Source organism: Cnephaeus nilssonii (assembly GCF_951640355.1).
Source record: "Cnephaeus nilssonii genome assembly, chromosome: 1".
Taxonomy (NCBI): Eukaryota; Metazoa; Chordata; class Mammalia; order Chiroptera; family Vespertilionidae; genus Cnephaeus; species Cnephaeus nilssonii.
In genome coordinates, this window is record NC_137072.1 from 92,092,578 (window position 1) to 92,105,507 (window position 12,930).

Sequence of the window (12,930 nt, forward strand, 5' to 3'; positions counted from 1 at the left end):
CTTAAGTCACTCCCCGACCATGATCTGAAGTGAGTGGTCCAGTCTGGACACACTCTCCAACTGTCGAATCACCTTGAGTCTTTTCGGAATTCTAAGATCACTTTCTGCTCTAAATTATTTGATGCTCCACAGATTTAAGTAACAATAATTACATCAAGAGCTTTTCCCCTTCTATTCTCTGCATTAAGAATTGCAGCTTCGGAGAGAAACCAAGATGGTGGCATAGGTAAACACCTAAACTGCTGCCTCACACAACAATTTCAAAACTACAACTAAAAGACAAAACAGACATCATCCAGAACCACAGGAAGGCTGGCTGAGTGGAAATTCTACAACTAGAAGAAAAGAGAAAAGCACACCGAGACTCAGAGGAGCTGCAGAAGGCAGAGGTATCGAGGTGCGCGCACAGAGAGGGCTGGCAACTGAGTACACTGCTGGCTCTCTCAAGCAGGAGGGAGACAAAAGCTCCCGACGGCGCTGAACTCCAGTTCCAGGCGAGACTCTGGGGACCCAGACTCATTCGGGGAGAAACTGGACTGTCTGGCAGCAGGCGAAACTCAAGGGCAGCTTTCTCTCAGAGGTGCTTGCAGCGATTGCCACGGGACACTGAGACCCAGGGGCCTCGTAGGGCAGGGATGATGGGAAGCCATTGCTGTCTGCTCCGCCCTGAGACTCCGCCTCATCCAAGCTGAGCACAGAGGCATTTGCAAGTCTTGTCTCATAAGGGTGTCTCCAGCACAGAAGTTCTCCCAGCGTAGACACAGCTGATCCTCACAGCTAATTGGCCTGGAGGTCAATTCCTCCCAGTGATACCAACAACAATCAAGGCTTAACTACAACAAGATTGTGCACACAGCCCACAAAGGGGTGCACCAAGAGTGTCCACCTCAGGTAACTGGGGAGGCTGAGCCACTGGGCCCTATAGGACACCTAACACACAAAGCCACTCTATCAACTCAGGGAAGCAGCCAAAATGAGGACACAAAGAAACAGGTCACAAATGAAAGAAATGGAGGAAAGCAAACGACTGGATATAGAGTTCAAAACCACGGTTATAAGGTTTTTCAAGAATTTTCTAGAAAAGGCCGATAAATTTAGTGAGACCCTTGAGGATATGAAAAAGGACCAACTAGAAATTAAGCATACACTGACTGAAATAAAAAATAATATACAGAGATCCAACAGCAGACTAGAGGATCGCAAGAATCAAGTCAAAGATTTGAAATACAAATAAGTAAAAAACACCCAATTGGAAAAGCAAAATGAAAAAAGAATTCAAAAATATGAAGATAGTGTAAGGAGCCTCTGGGACATCTTTAAGCATACCAACATCCGAATTTTTGGGGTGCCAGAAGAAGAGAGAGAGCAAGATACTGAAAACTTATTTGAAGAAATAATGACAGAAAACTTCCCCTACATGGTGAAAGAAATAGACTTACGAGTCCAGGAAGCGCAGAGAACCCCAAACAAAAGGAATCCAAAGAGGACCACACCAGGACACATCATAATTAAAATGTGAAGAGCAAAAGACAAAGAGAAAATATTAAAAGCAGCAAGAGGAAAACAGTTAGTTACCTACAAGGAAGCACCCATACGTTTGTCAGCTGATTTCTCAACAGAAACTATGCAGGCAAGATGGGAGTGGCAAGAAATATTCAAAGTCATGAATAGCAAGAACCTACAACCAAGATTACTCTACCCAGCAAAGCTATCATTCAGAATTGAAGGTCAGATAAAGAGCTTCAAGATAAGAAAAAGCTAAAGGAGTTCATCACAGCCAAACTGGTATTATATAAAATGCTGAAAGGTATTCTTTAAGAAGAGGAAGAAGAAGAAAAAGGTAAAGATAAAAATTATGAACAACAAATACATATCTATCAACAAGTGAATCTAAAAATCAAGTGAATAAAAAATCTGATGATTGCCGAAACTGGTTTGGCTCAGTGGATAGAGCGTCGGCCTGTAGACTGAAGGGTCCCAGGTTCAATTCCGGTCAAGGGCATGTACCTTGGTTGCCGGCACATCCCCAGTGGGGGGTGTGCAGGAGGCGGCTGATTGATGTTTCTCTCTCATCGATGTTTCTAACTCTCTATTTCTCTCCTTTCCTCTCTATAAAAAAAACAATAAAATATATTTTTAAAAAAAAGAAAGAAAGAAATTGTCAGCCTGTACAGCAAGCATGTCAAACTCGCGCATATGGCCCACAATGAATATTTTAAAAAATAAAATAAAAATAAATAAATAAATAAATAAATAAATAAATAAATAAATCTGATGATCAGAATAAACTGGTGAATATAATAGAATCAGGGGCACAGAAAGGGAGTGGTCTGACAACTCTAGAGGGGAAAGGGGTGGGGGGTGCGGGAAGAGACTGGACAAAAATCGTACACCTATGGATGAGGACAGTGTATGGGGGGGTAAGGACATGGGGTAGGGTGGGAACCAGATGGAGGGGAGCTATGGGGGGGGGGGGGAAGAGGAACAATTATAATAATCTGAACAATGAAGATTTATTAAAAAAAAAAAAGAAGAATTGCAGCTTCTACAGAATGTATGACCTATGAGGGAAGGCGGGAGTGAGGGGGTAAGAGATCAACCAAAGGACTTGTATGCATGCATATGAGCAAAACCAATGGACACAGAATGGGGGGGGGGGGTACGGGTAAGGGCTTGTGCTTGGGGGAGGGGGTGGCAGGGAGAGGTCAATGGGTGGAAATAGGGAAACTCATGTAATACTTTAAACAATAAAGAATTAATTTAAAAAATAAAAAAAGAATTGCAGCTTCTGCCCAGCCGGCATAGCTCAGTGGTTGAGTGTTGACCTAGGAACCGGGTGGTCACAGTTCGATTCAGGTCAAGGCATATGCCCAGGTTGCAGGCTCATTCCCCTAGGGGGCATGCAGGAGGCAGCAGATCAATGATTCTCTCTCATCATTGATGTTTCTATCTCTCTCTCCCTCTCCTTTCTTCTCTGAAATCAATAAAAATATATTTTTTAAAAACTGTAGCTTCTTTGTAGTCGTGCAAGGTTTTCAGACCAATCCAGCTCCTTTTCTCCTCCTCTGCCTTTGTTTGTCTTTTCGCTGTCTGTCTGGTGGAGACAAATGGAGCAGGCATTGAGAATGGGAGAAAAGGAAAGAATTGATCTAGAAATACATTTTAAGTTCCAGTTTAAAAAAACAACAACCTGGATTAAGATATCCACATTGCCTGCTAGCAGTTTGCAATTATTCATGCAAACATGCTAATATTTTCTAGTGGAACTGGCCCCAGGGAACCTGAGGGAAACCTGGTAAAGGCCAATTTCCAGTAAACCAATGAATTTTCACACTATTAGATTGCAACCATTGTAACCTCACACAACCAAAAGTCATCCATAACCCACATTCCAAACCACTAGTGGAATTTCATGATCCACTAGAAGCTTAAGAAATTAACAACTCTATTCTCCAATGTGGGCTTCCCAAAGACAAGTTGATTTTTAATGGCATGTCCCATACTTACTGCATATCAGTATAAACATAACAGTTTTGCCTTGAAAAGAATGCATAGTAAAGCTATAAAAGTGCTCAGGCTTTTCTAGCTATAAAACCCAAAAACACAGAGTCTACTCACTGGAGCAACAAAGTAAAGTTAATAACAAAAATCTAAGATGCTAGTAAGAGAGACTATCGAATTATATGGTGGTTTAAAAGACAATACATCAGCCAAAAAAGGAAGAGAATTAACATCTATTTTGCTTCTATATATTAACTGAATAAAAGAAACACATGGCCTCAAGTAAGTGTATTGGTGTTGGATGTCAACATCTTCTTTTGTCTTGTTAAGCCAAAGCATCTATTGTTAAATTGCCTCTCCTTTTCCAAGATGGATTCACTTCTTTCTTGTAGCCTCTTAAACGTGGTGGCCATTTGGTGGTTAGGTCTAGCTTGCCACCTAAGAGCACGTCTCCACTTGAGACCTTTCAGCTATAGTGCCCTGTCAGTGTCTCCCTCAGCAGAGCTATGAGTGAGCTCAACCCTTCCCTGGAAGTGGTGATTTAATGTGCGAATTACATGGTGATTAGAACGGGTGTCAGGGAAACGGCGTAATATATGTAACGTGGAGGCTGATGGAGCTGGAGGAGCTAGAACCGTCTGGATGATTTCTGACGCTCTTTTAAATGCCAATTATTCTTATGACCGATCATTGAAAGCTGTCTATTACCTTCTAATAATCATAATAATATTTTTCACTTAATGTTGCACTTCCGCCAGGGGATTTCCAAGCGCTTTGCAAACATTCATTAGCACTTTATAAAATGGCCAGGTGGTATACAAACACCAAGTCACATGCTTCTGAGAGCAGCCATTACTAGTTCCCTTGACACCACATTCAGGTGAAGGCAGAAATGAAAAAGGACGGTGGAAATGAAAAGCCAGACATCCCCGTTAGCGGCGTTAACTGGGCACCCACAGGATCTCAGCAGGGATGCGCCTCAGCTTCCTCTCTCTCAGCTGGCGGGACAGGCGGCCTCTCCCCTCCTCTGGCTGCCTCTCCTCATCCCCACAAACACCTCCTCCTGAGACACGGTGCAGACCCATGGGCAGACGGCCCAGAACCCTGGCTTCTTTCAGCCTCGAAGCTCTTAGAATCCCTGCTCAGAAGGGCGTCTCAATGGGAGGAGATCCTGGCTGTCCTGGAAATGATCCTTACGGAACCCCATTAGACAATGGCCAGGTGACACTCCACCAGACCTTAAATAAAGGAACAAGTCTCTCATTAAATATATTAGGAGGCACTAACAGGGAAATTCTTAATAACAAGTCTGCATGTATTATTTACTCCCTCTTATTCAACCACACATGCAGTGATCCTCGGCATATCTTCCTTAAGAAAAATGGTTTTAGTAATGTTAATACCCTCTCTTTCGACTTGAAGGACAAAGACTGCATAACAGACAGCTAAGAAGTTTCTGGTGCCGCATCCAGAAAGTCACATGGTAAGTTGAAGCTGTCCCAGGAAACCCCTACCCTCAGGGTTGCACATTCCTATTCAAGTTCCTCCTGGTGCTTCCTCCTCCTAAATCTCAGCCCACCTTTTGGGACACCCTGCCTCCCCTCTCAGAGATTAGCACCAATCCCCCCACACACACACCCCAGGCACATTTCTGCAAGTCTGAACAGCTCAGTGTGCAGTGGCACTTTGGTCAGGGCTTCAGCAGGGGGCGGGGGCAGGGGGGGGGCAGGGGAGGGCTAGGCTGCCAGCTGCCCCACAGCACAGGGAGGGCACAGACCTAACAGAGAGTCCATTCCTGACCTCTCACCTCCACCCATATGAACTGAAGGCAAATGCATTTATTTTCCCAATTCTATAGCTAATGATCATTGGGCTAAACAGACACATTCCCCCAACCAATTCCCATTCATTCATTCTACACGTATTTATTGGGCACCTATGTGTTCCAGGAAGTCATGCAGGTGCTACTAGATTTGGGAGATTTGGGAGACGGTTGCTCCTACCTTATTCCTTGCATCCTAGTAGTGGAGTGGGCTGGATATCGGTTGGTCTCTGGCAGCAATCCAGAGGGGAGAGGATGGTGACAGGGACAGGGCCATGATGGTGGAGATGGACAGATACCGTGTTGGGTATAATCTATTTTGGAGGAAGAACTTGCCAGTGAACGAGATGTGAGGAGTGAGTTAAGAAGAGTAATCAAGGCCCACTGGACGGTTTGGGACTTGAGCCGGTATGTATGTAATGGTGCCATTTACAGAGATGCTGAAGACTGGGGAAGGAGGGAGAGGCAAATCAGACAAGGCATGCAAGTGGAGATGCCAGGCTGAGAGGAGAAATGTGGGTGTCATCAGCATCTAGAGGGGCATTGAATGCAGTGGCGGTTGTGGGGGCGGGGGGGGGGGGCGTGCGCAGCTGGACAAGCTGGTGGAGAGGGAATAGTTCCTCAGCTCCGCCTATAGTGGACAGATGAAGAGAAATCATTTCTAACTGTTCAGAAATGTCCAAGTGCTCTTTTTCTCAACAGTGTGTCACATTAATATGCAGAACAATGGTTAGTTTCTTTCCTTCATTTCCTACTTCCCAATTGTGTACCTTCAGGCCAGAAAATAAGACAGAGGCCCAGCTCTGATCCACACACGTTTAACAGCTGCTCCTGATAGTTGGGAAGGACATGTAACGAGAACAGAGCCACAGCTGTCTAATAACTATGCACCTTACTAACTACAGATAAGAAGTTTTCTCACAGACCCTGGGAAACTGGAGGATGGAACAAGGCTGTAAAGGGATAAGCTGCCTCGATGGGTCCGTTACTCAGAAAAGAAATACATTTTGAGAACAGATCAAGGACAGGACACGCTCTGATTTGGTTGCTGTGCCCGGACCCTGACCCGCTCTGGGAGTTTTTCTCAGGAACGCTGCCCATCCTCCAGTCCCAGGAACAGGCTGAGCGGTTGGTAACATCATAGAAGATTAGCCACCTTGTTATCGGACTCTGAGCTGCTGAAGGCCGGACTGCAGACCTTACTTACCTCCCCTTTCCATGTTACACTTCCAGCTCGAAGCTGCACGTAGCTCTCTTCTCCCTCGTGTGTGGATAACCAGCCAACTGGCAAGGGGAATCAGAGCCGATTTTTGTGGATGACCGATTGCTCTCCCATACTGCCGGCATTATTGGAATAAACACTCATATATGATTCAATCCTATCTTTGCTTAATTTGGATCAAGTAGTGACAGGTGGCCTCGGACCCACAGTGTCCAGTTTAACTCCCTTAAGCTTGAGTCTGGCGCCTTAGACCACTCGGCCATCCTGACACATAGATTAGTTTAACTCCCTTAAAAATGCAAAGAGAAGGCTTGAGCTGATAGGGGTGACCTGATGATACTTTTTCCAGGGGACACTCTCTCTCCTCCATTTCTCTCTGGGGAAAGGAAAGGATAGCTTTATTCACTCAAGTGTTCAACAAACATTTACTCAGGACCTGAGATGGGCCCGGGTCTCAGTGCTGGGGTTACACCATGGAAGAAAAAAAACAAAATCTCTGCCCTTACATAACCGACTTTCTAATGGGTGTTAGGGTCGCTGAAGGAAGTACACATGAGACTGAAAGGGGTGAAGAATTATGAATTTATTAGGTCATCTGGAGACCAGATGGGCTGAGCCCCAAAATGGTGCCAGCACCCAGGGATGGGGAGTCAGAGATTTTAAAGGACTCTAGGCGGGCTTTTTCAGCAGGGAATTCTCTGGGTGGGGCTGGGTCCTGGCAAGTCCAGAGGGGAAAGGTACTGGTCTTAGCTAATGGAATGTGGTCTGAGCAAAAGGGGATATTGCTTGCAAAATGACCTAAAGGTCAGTTTCCCAGGGGAGGGGATATCAATTCGATTATTTGATCAGACCTAACAGTGAGGGGAGGCAGAAAATAAACAACAGACGTGATTTTGAAAACTAACTAATACCATATCTTAGAAACTAGTAAGATCTATGGGAAAACTAGAACGGAATAAGGGCATTGAGAGCATGAAGGAGGATATAAGTAGGGTGGTGGGGGTAGGTCTCACGGGCAGGTGAGAGGACAGCAGTGACTTGGAGGTGAGGAGTTAGCAGATTAGGGACAGTGTTCCAGGCAGAGGCAGCAGGAAGGCCCTAGGCAGGAACAAACCTGGCGTGTTGGAGGAACAGCAAGGAGGCCGGCGTGACTTCCACAGTCATGTCCGTAATGCACTCCCTTCCCAGCACCCACAGAGCATCACTTGTCCTTCAAAGCCCGGCTCAAGCCCTGCCTCCTCCATGAAGCTCTCCCCAGACCACACAGGTCACACTGGACTCTTTCCTCTCGGGGCAACCTCAGTACCCACAATCGAGGTCACACGGCTCCGCACTTGTTTTCACAGGGCTTTATTGATGTTGCCTTCCCAACTAAACTCCGGGGCCTTATGAATCCGGGGGACCATTGTTTGTAGTCTTTGTGCCATCCATGCCACATGGTACGTAAATAAGAAACATGCCACTGATGTATTGACTAGATGAGCAATTCTTAAATGATTTATATTTGACTTTGCAATGCAGGCACATAAATATGCATACACCTTTGCCTAGAATCTTCCCCCTACCTAGTACTGACCCGTCTCCAGGATCTGGCCTTAATATCAAAAGACTGAGGCTGGGATGGACGGAAGGCCTGGGAGGGTGAGGAAGCTTCAGGTGACTGTGACTTGTCTGAGAGGTGGACGGCTCTGCTTTGGAGAGGGAAGCAGAACACCTTGCCACATCCTCCGGCGTTACCAGTAATAAAGCTGATCAGCGTTTCGCTCCTTGTGTTCTCAATTGCTTAAGAACCTGTAGAAGCAGAAGGGTGATTAATTAGCACCCTCAGACTTCCAACACAACTGGATTCGCCTGATAACAAGGCATCTTAGAGAAGTCTCTGAGATATTTAAACATTCAAACACGGTAGCATATCAGTGATAAAGTCTAGAAAGATGAATGAATCTACGCTTCTTCCAAGAAACAATGGCGTCTTTCGGCTCTAATATATCACATAGTAACATGTTCAAGGAAATTCTTCCAACTAAGAACTACTCCCGAGTCTTCATTTTACCCAATGAGAAGTGAAACTATTCTAATGCCCATGAACACTGTCAAACGGGCATTGCGTGTCCCCTGCGAGGAGGCACTGAGGAGCACACAGCCTCACCGCAGTGCTAGTCCTGACAAAAATGCACCATTTGAAACAGATCAGAAGTAAACAGACAAACCCAAATTGGTTGGCAGTTTACAAAATAAGGGGCCAAGTACTCTTCAAAAACGTCAATGTCAGGAAATATAAAGACAGACCAAGGAATGTTGCATATTAGAAGAGGCTAAAAACATGATTCTTACAGGCAACGTGTGACCTTAGAGTGGAAAACAATTGCTAGAAAGGACACGTTCAGGACAATTGGCAAAATGTGAATATAAACTGCATATTAGGTGTCAGTGTGAAATTGCCTAGATTTGATGAGTTCATGATGTTGATGCTTTAAAAAAAAAAACCACATGTTTTTATTGATTTCAGGGAGAGGGAGAGAGGGATAGAAACATCAATGATGACAGAGAATCATTGATCAGCTACCTCCTGCACGCCCCCTACTGGAGATAGAGCCTGCAACCCGGGCATGTGCCCTGACTGGGAATTGAACCGTGACCTCCTAGTTCAGTGATGGGCAACCTTTTGAGCTTGGTGTGTCAAACTTCGCCAAAAAACTGAGCATAACTCGGGTAGTGTGTCACTTTGAGGAAAAGACATTATTTCGCAAATGTTTCATCCTCAGGAGCAGCAAATGTTTCATCCTCGGCATGCAGCCGCCTCAGCAGCCGCGTGTCATCAGAAATGGCTACGCGTGTCAGTGCTGACACGCATGTCATAGGTTCGCCATCACTGTCCTTGTTCATGGTCGATGCTCAACCACTGAGCCACACCAGCCAGGCTGGTGCTCTTAATGTTGATGCTCTTAATGTTCTTAGGAAATATTTGCTACTACAATCATGATCTTTGCAATTTACTCTCAAAAGATTCAGCAAAAAAATAAATAGCATATATTATATAGCATAGCATAGCATAGGTATGCATAGATAGAGAAAATGTGGGGAAATGGGTTGACCTAGGTGAAGATATATGGCAACTCATTGTATCACTCTTATAACTTTTCAGTAGATATGAAACTTTTCAAATTAAAAGTGAAATTTAAAAAAAAGATACAAGAAGATACTAGAATTCTTACGTACTCTTCAAACTTTGAGAGAGGATTAAGTAAGTCTTGAGGATTCCATTAAAATAGAAAATAACTTTGGGACAAATCCCCCACCTCACATGGGGACCTAACTGTCTGACTACTGCTTTCCAATCTGCATGTCAAAACCAGACCTACCCGATGTGCAGGGAAGAAAGTGGCTCATAAATTGAGATTGTTTGTCTGGCTCATTTTGGGGTCATTTGTTAGCACTCCTCACTTTCTGTTCCTCTCTGACTCTACTTCCTTCCATCTTCTCCATCCCTATTTCTGTCACTATATTAAAACACAACTATGCCTTCATCATGGCATTAAGAAAATCAAAAGATTATCCAACATTCAGACTCAGCTATCCCAGAGATAGTGCTTTTAAAATACATTCATACTGCCCTCAGGACTTTGCATGGAAATAAACATGCATACATCCACCTTATGATATGCCTCTCTGTTTTACTATTTTTTTAAAAAAATTCATTGAAAAGGGTCCAAGATAGACATGGATATCATATATATATATAAAAGGGTCCAAGATAATGCCAAATAGTATTAAGATGAGGTTTCAGTGAAAAATTATGACCATTTTATGTAATTCATTGCCATCATAAATTTCAGGTAATTTGCAAATTCTATTTTGGTTACACAGCTACAATACCTTCATCTCCTCTACGTCAGAACATTCACAAGGCAATGCAACATTTATGGACTATCAGTATGTGTCAGGCACTATGCTCCATACACATTATCTTGCTGGATACTCACTATGTTATTAGCTATGTGGTATTATCCATGTTTTGCAGATAAGAAAATTGAGGCTCAAATGGTTAAGTCACTTGCCCAAGGACACACGACTTAATAGCAGAGCCAGAACTGGAGCCCAGAGCTACCTGACTCCATAGTCCAGACCTGAACACTACATACCCATCCCATTGCCTGCAAAGCCCCATCTTGGATCCCATCAGAGCAGCATGAGGCCATGGGGAGACTCCAGAATCTTGAGAAAACTCAAGGACATGCCAAATAGAAAAACAAGGACATTTCCTATGGTATGAAGAATGAAAGTCTTCTTTTAAACCCCTACTTTCTTTGCATGAATTGCTTGAACTTCACATTCATGGTGGGGAGGGGGTGTAAAGCGAACACATTTTATTGACACTTTTTCTCTTTGTGAGACTTCCCTGGGCAATTTAGGATGATCTTCTGCCACCCACCCAAAACTTCAAAATGCCTGCTTTGTACAGATTGCACCAAAAGCTCCAGGACATAACTCACACGTAAAAAGTACAATACGAAGTATGAAAATCTGAAATACACACTGCATAAGTAATGGCAGTAAAAAGCCAATGATATTTTAAAGATATTTTAAAGATTTAGTATTTATCATTGTAACACAGCTTTTATGTCTGATGCTATACGAACCTATGAGCTCACTTCTGAATCAATGCTGTTTTATTGCTGGCTGTTATATTTATGGAATGTTACTGTGAACAAAGCAGAGCGGGCCAAGCCTATTCCCAACATAACCTATAAATAATGTAAGCAAATAAACTAAGCAAATCTTCATGAACCAATGCATTATTTACTATTCCTTGTTGCTGAAATATGAGCTTAAATTTTGGTTACATATTAATACAAAATCTTAGTCATTTCTAGGTCTCCTTGGGAGTCAAATCCTAAAGCTTAACTCAGAATTAACCTTGCATGCCTTCTGAACTCTGTAAATAAAGCCACACTCCTCTCCAGAAACTAGACTATGGAAGCCACATCTCTACTATAGACCAATAATCTACAATTATCCCCAAGAGTCTACACCAGCATCATAGTGTTAACTAACTCAAATGAATGTTCTATAGCCTTTGGCCATTTGGATTTTGCAAGACAAAATCTTTAGGAGTTTATCTCACTGATCTAGGCTATTTTAACTTCCATATATTATACTCCAAGTGGGAGTCACTCAAACTTTCTTGAAGTTTTAGAGTATTTTTAATGATTAATTCTTTCATTTCAAAAATATTAGTTGAGTCCTACCATGGTGCCAAACCCTGTTCACACTGGGATCTCACAGTGAACTAGATAGATAAGGATCTTTTTACAGGGATCACAGGTTGTGGGAAGTAGAGAATCAGACAGCAAACAAGTGAACAAATGAAACAAGAGAATTTCAGTAGTAATGAAGAAAACAAAAGGGAGTAATATGATAGAAAATGATGGGGTCACTTTAGAATGGGAGGTTAGAGAATATATATATATATATATATATATATATATATATATATATATATATATATATATATAAAAGGCTAATATGCTAAGTGTCCGACTGTTCATTCGACCAGTAGCTATGACGCACACTGACCACCAGGGGGCAGACACTCAATGCACAGGCATGGAAATATGAAACAGACTGATGAATCTCAGAAGGAAGGGGGAGGAGGAGGGCGGGAAGAGATTAACCAAAGATCTTAAATGCATAATAGAGGCCCGGTGCACGGATTTGTGCACTGGTGGGGTCCCTCGGCCTGGCCTGTGCCCTCTCTCAATCCAGGACCCCTCGGGCGATGTTGGACTGCCAGTTTCAGCCCAATCCCCATAGGCCAGGCTGAGGGACCCCACCGGTGCATGAATCCATGCCATCTAAGGGCCTATGAGGAAGGGGCAGGATAAGCCCTGGTGAGAAAATAGTCCAAGGTAAGCTGGAATGGATTCTTGGAGAAAAGACAGGAGGATACTGTTAGACGAGTGCCAACAGGTGGAAAGTCATCCTTCACAGAAAGCAGTGAATCAAAATGATGCCTGGGAACACAGCTCAGGTGTGAGAGACGGATCAATGCCTGGGACCAGGAGATCACAACAGAGGCCGGGGTGAAATAACAGAGTTGCAAACAAACCAAAGGTGAGTGCAGCTGAGATTGGGGAAGGACATGTAATGAGAACAGAGCCACAGCTGTCTAATAACTATGCACCTTACTAACTACAGATAAGAAGTTTTCTCACAGACCCTGGGAAACTGGAGGATGGAACAAGGCTGTAAAGGGATAAGCTGCCTCGATGGGTCCGTTACTCAGAAAAGAAATACAATTTGAGAACACACCAAGGACAGGACACGCTCTGATTTGGTTGCTGTGCCCGGACCCTGACCCGCTCTGGGAGTTTTTCTCAGGAAC

The 12,930-nt window shown here is 43.7% G+C and overlaps 1 long non-coding RNA gene across 1 annotated transcript in view; it reads right to left on the reverse strand.

Annotated features, from left to right (window-relative positions):
* LOC307100827 overlaps positions 1-12,930 on the reverse strand; it is a 43,077-nt gene that overhangs the window by 12,077 nt on the left and 18,070 nt on the right. Inside the window, exon 2 of the long non-coding RNA XR_013813618.1 lies at positions 8,122-8,336. This is a non-coding gene — a long non-coding RNA (uncharacterized lncRNA). The remainder of the gene's footprint in view (positions 1-8,121; positions 8,337-12,930) is intronic.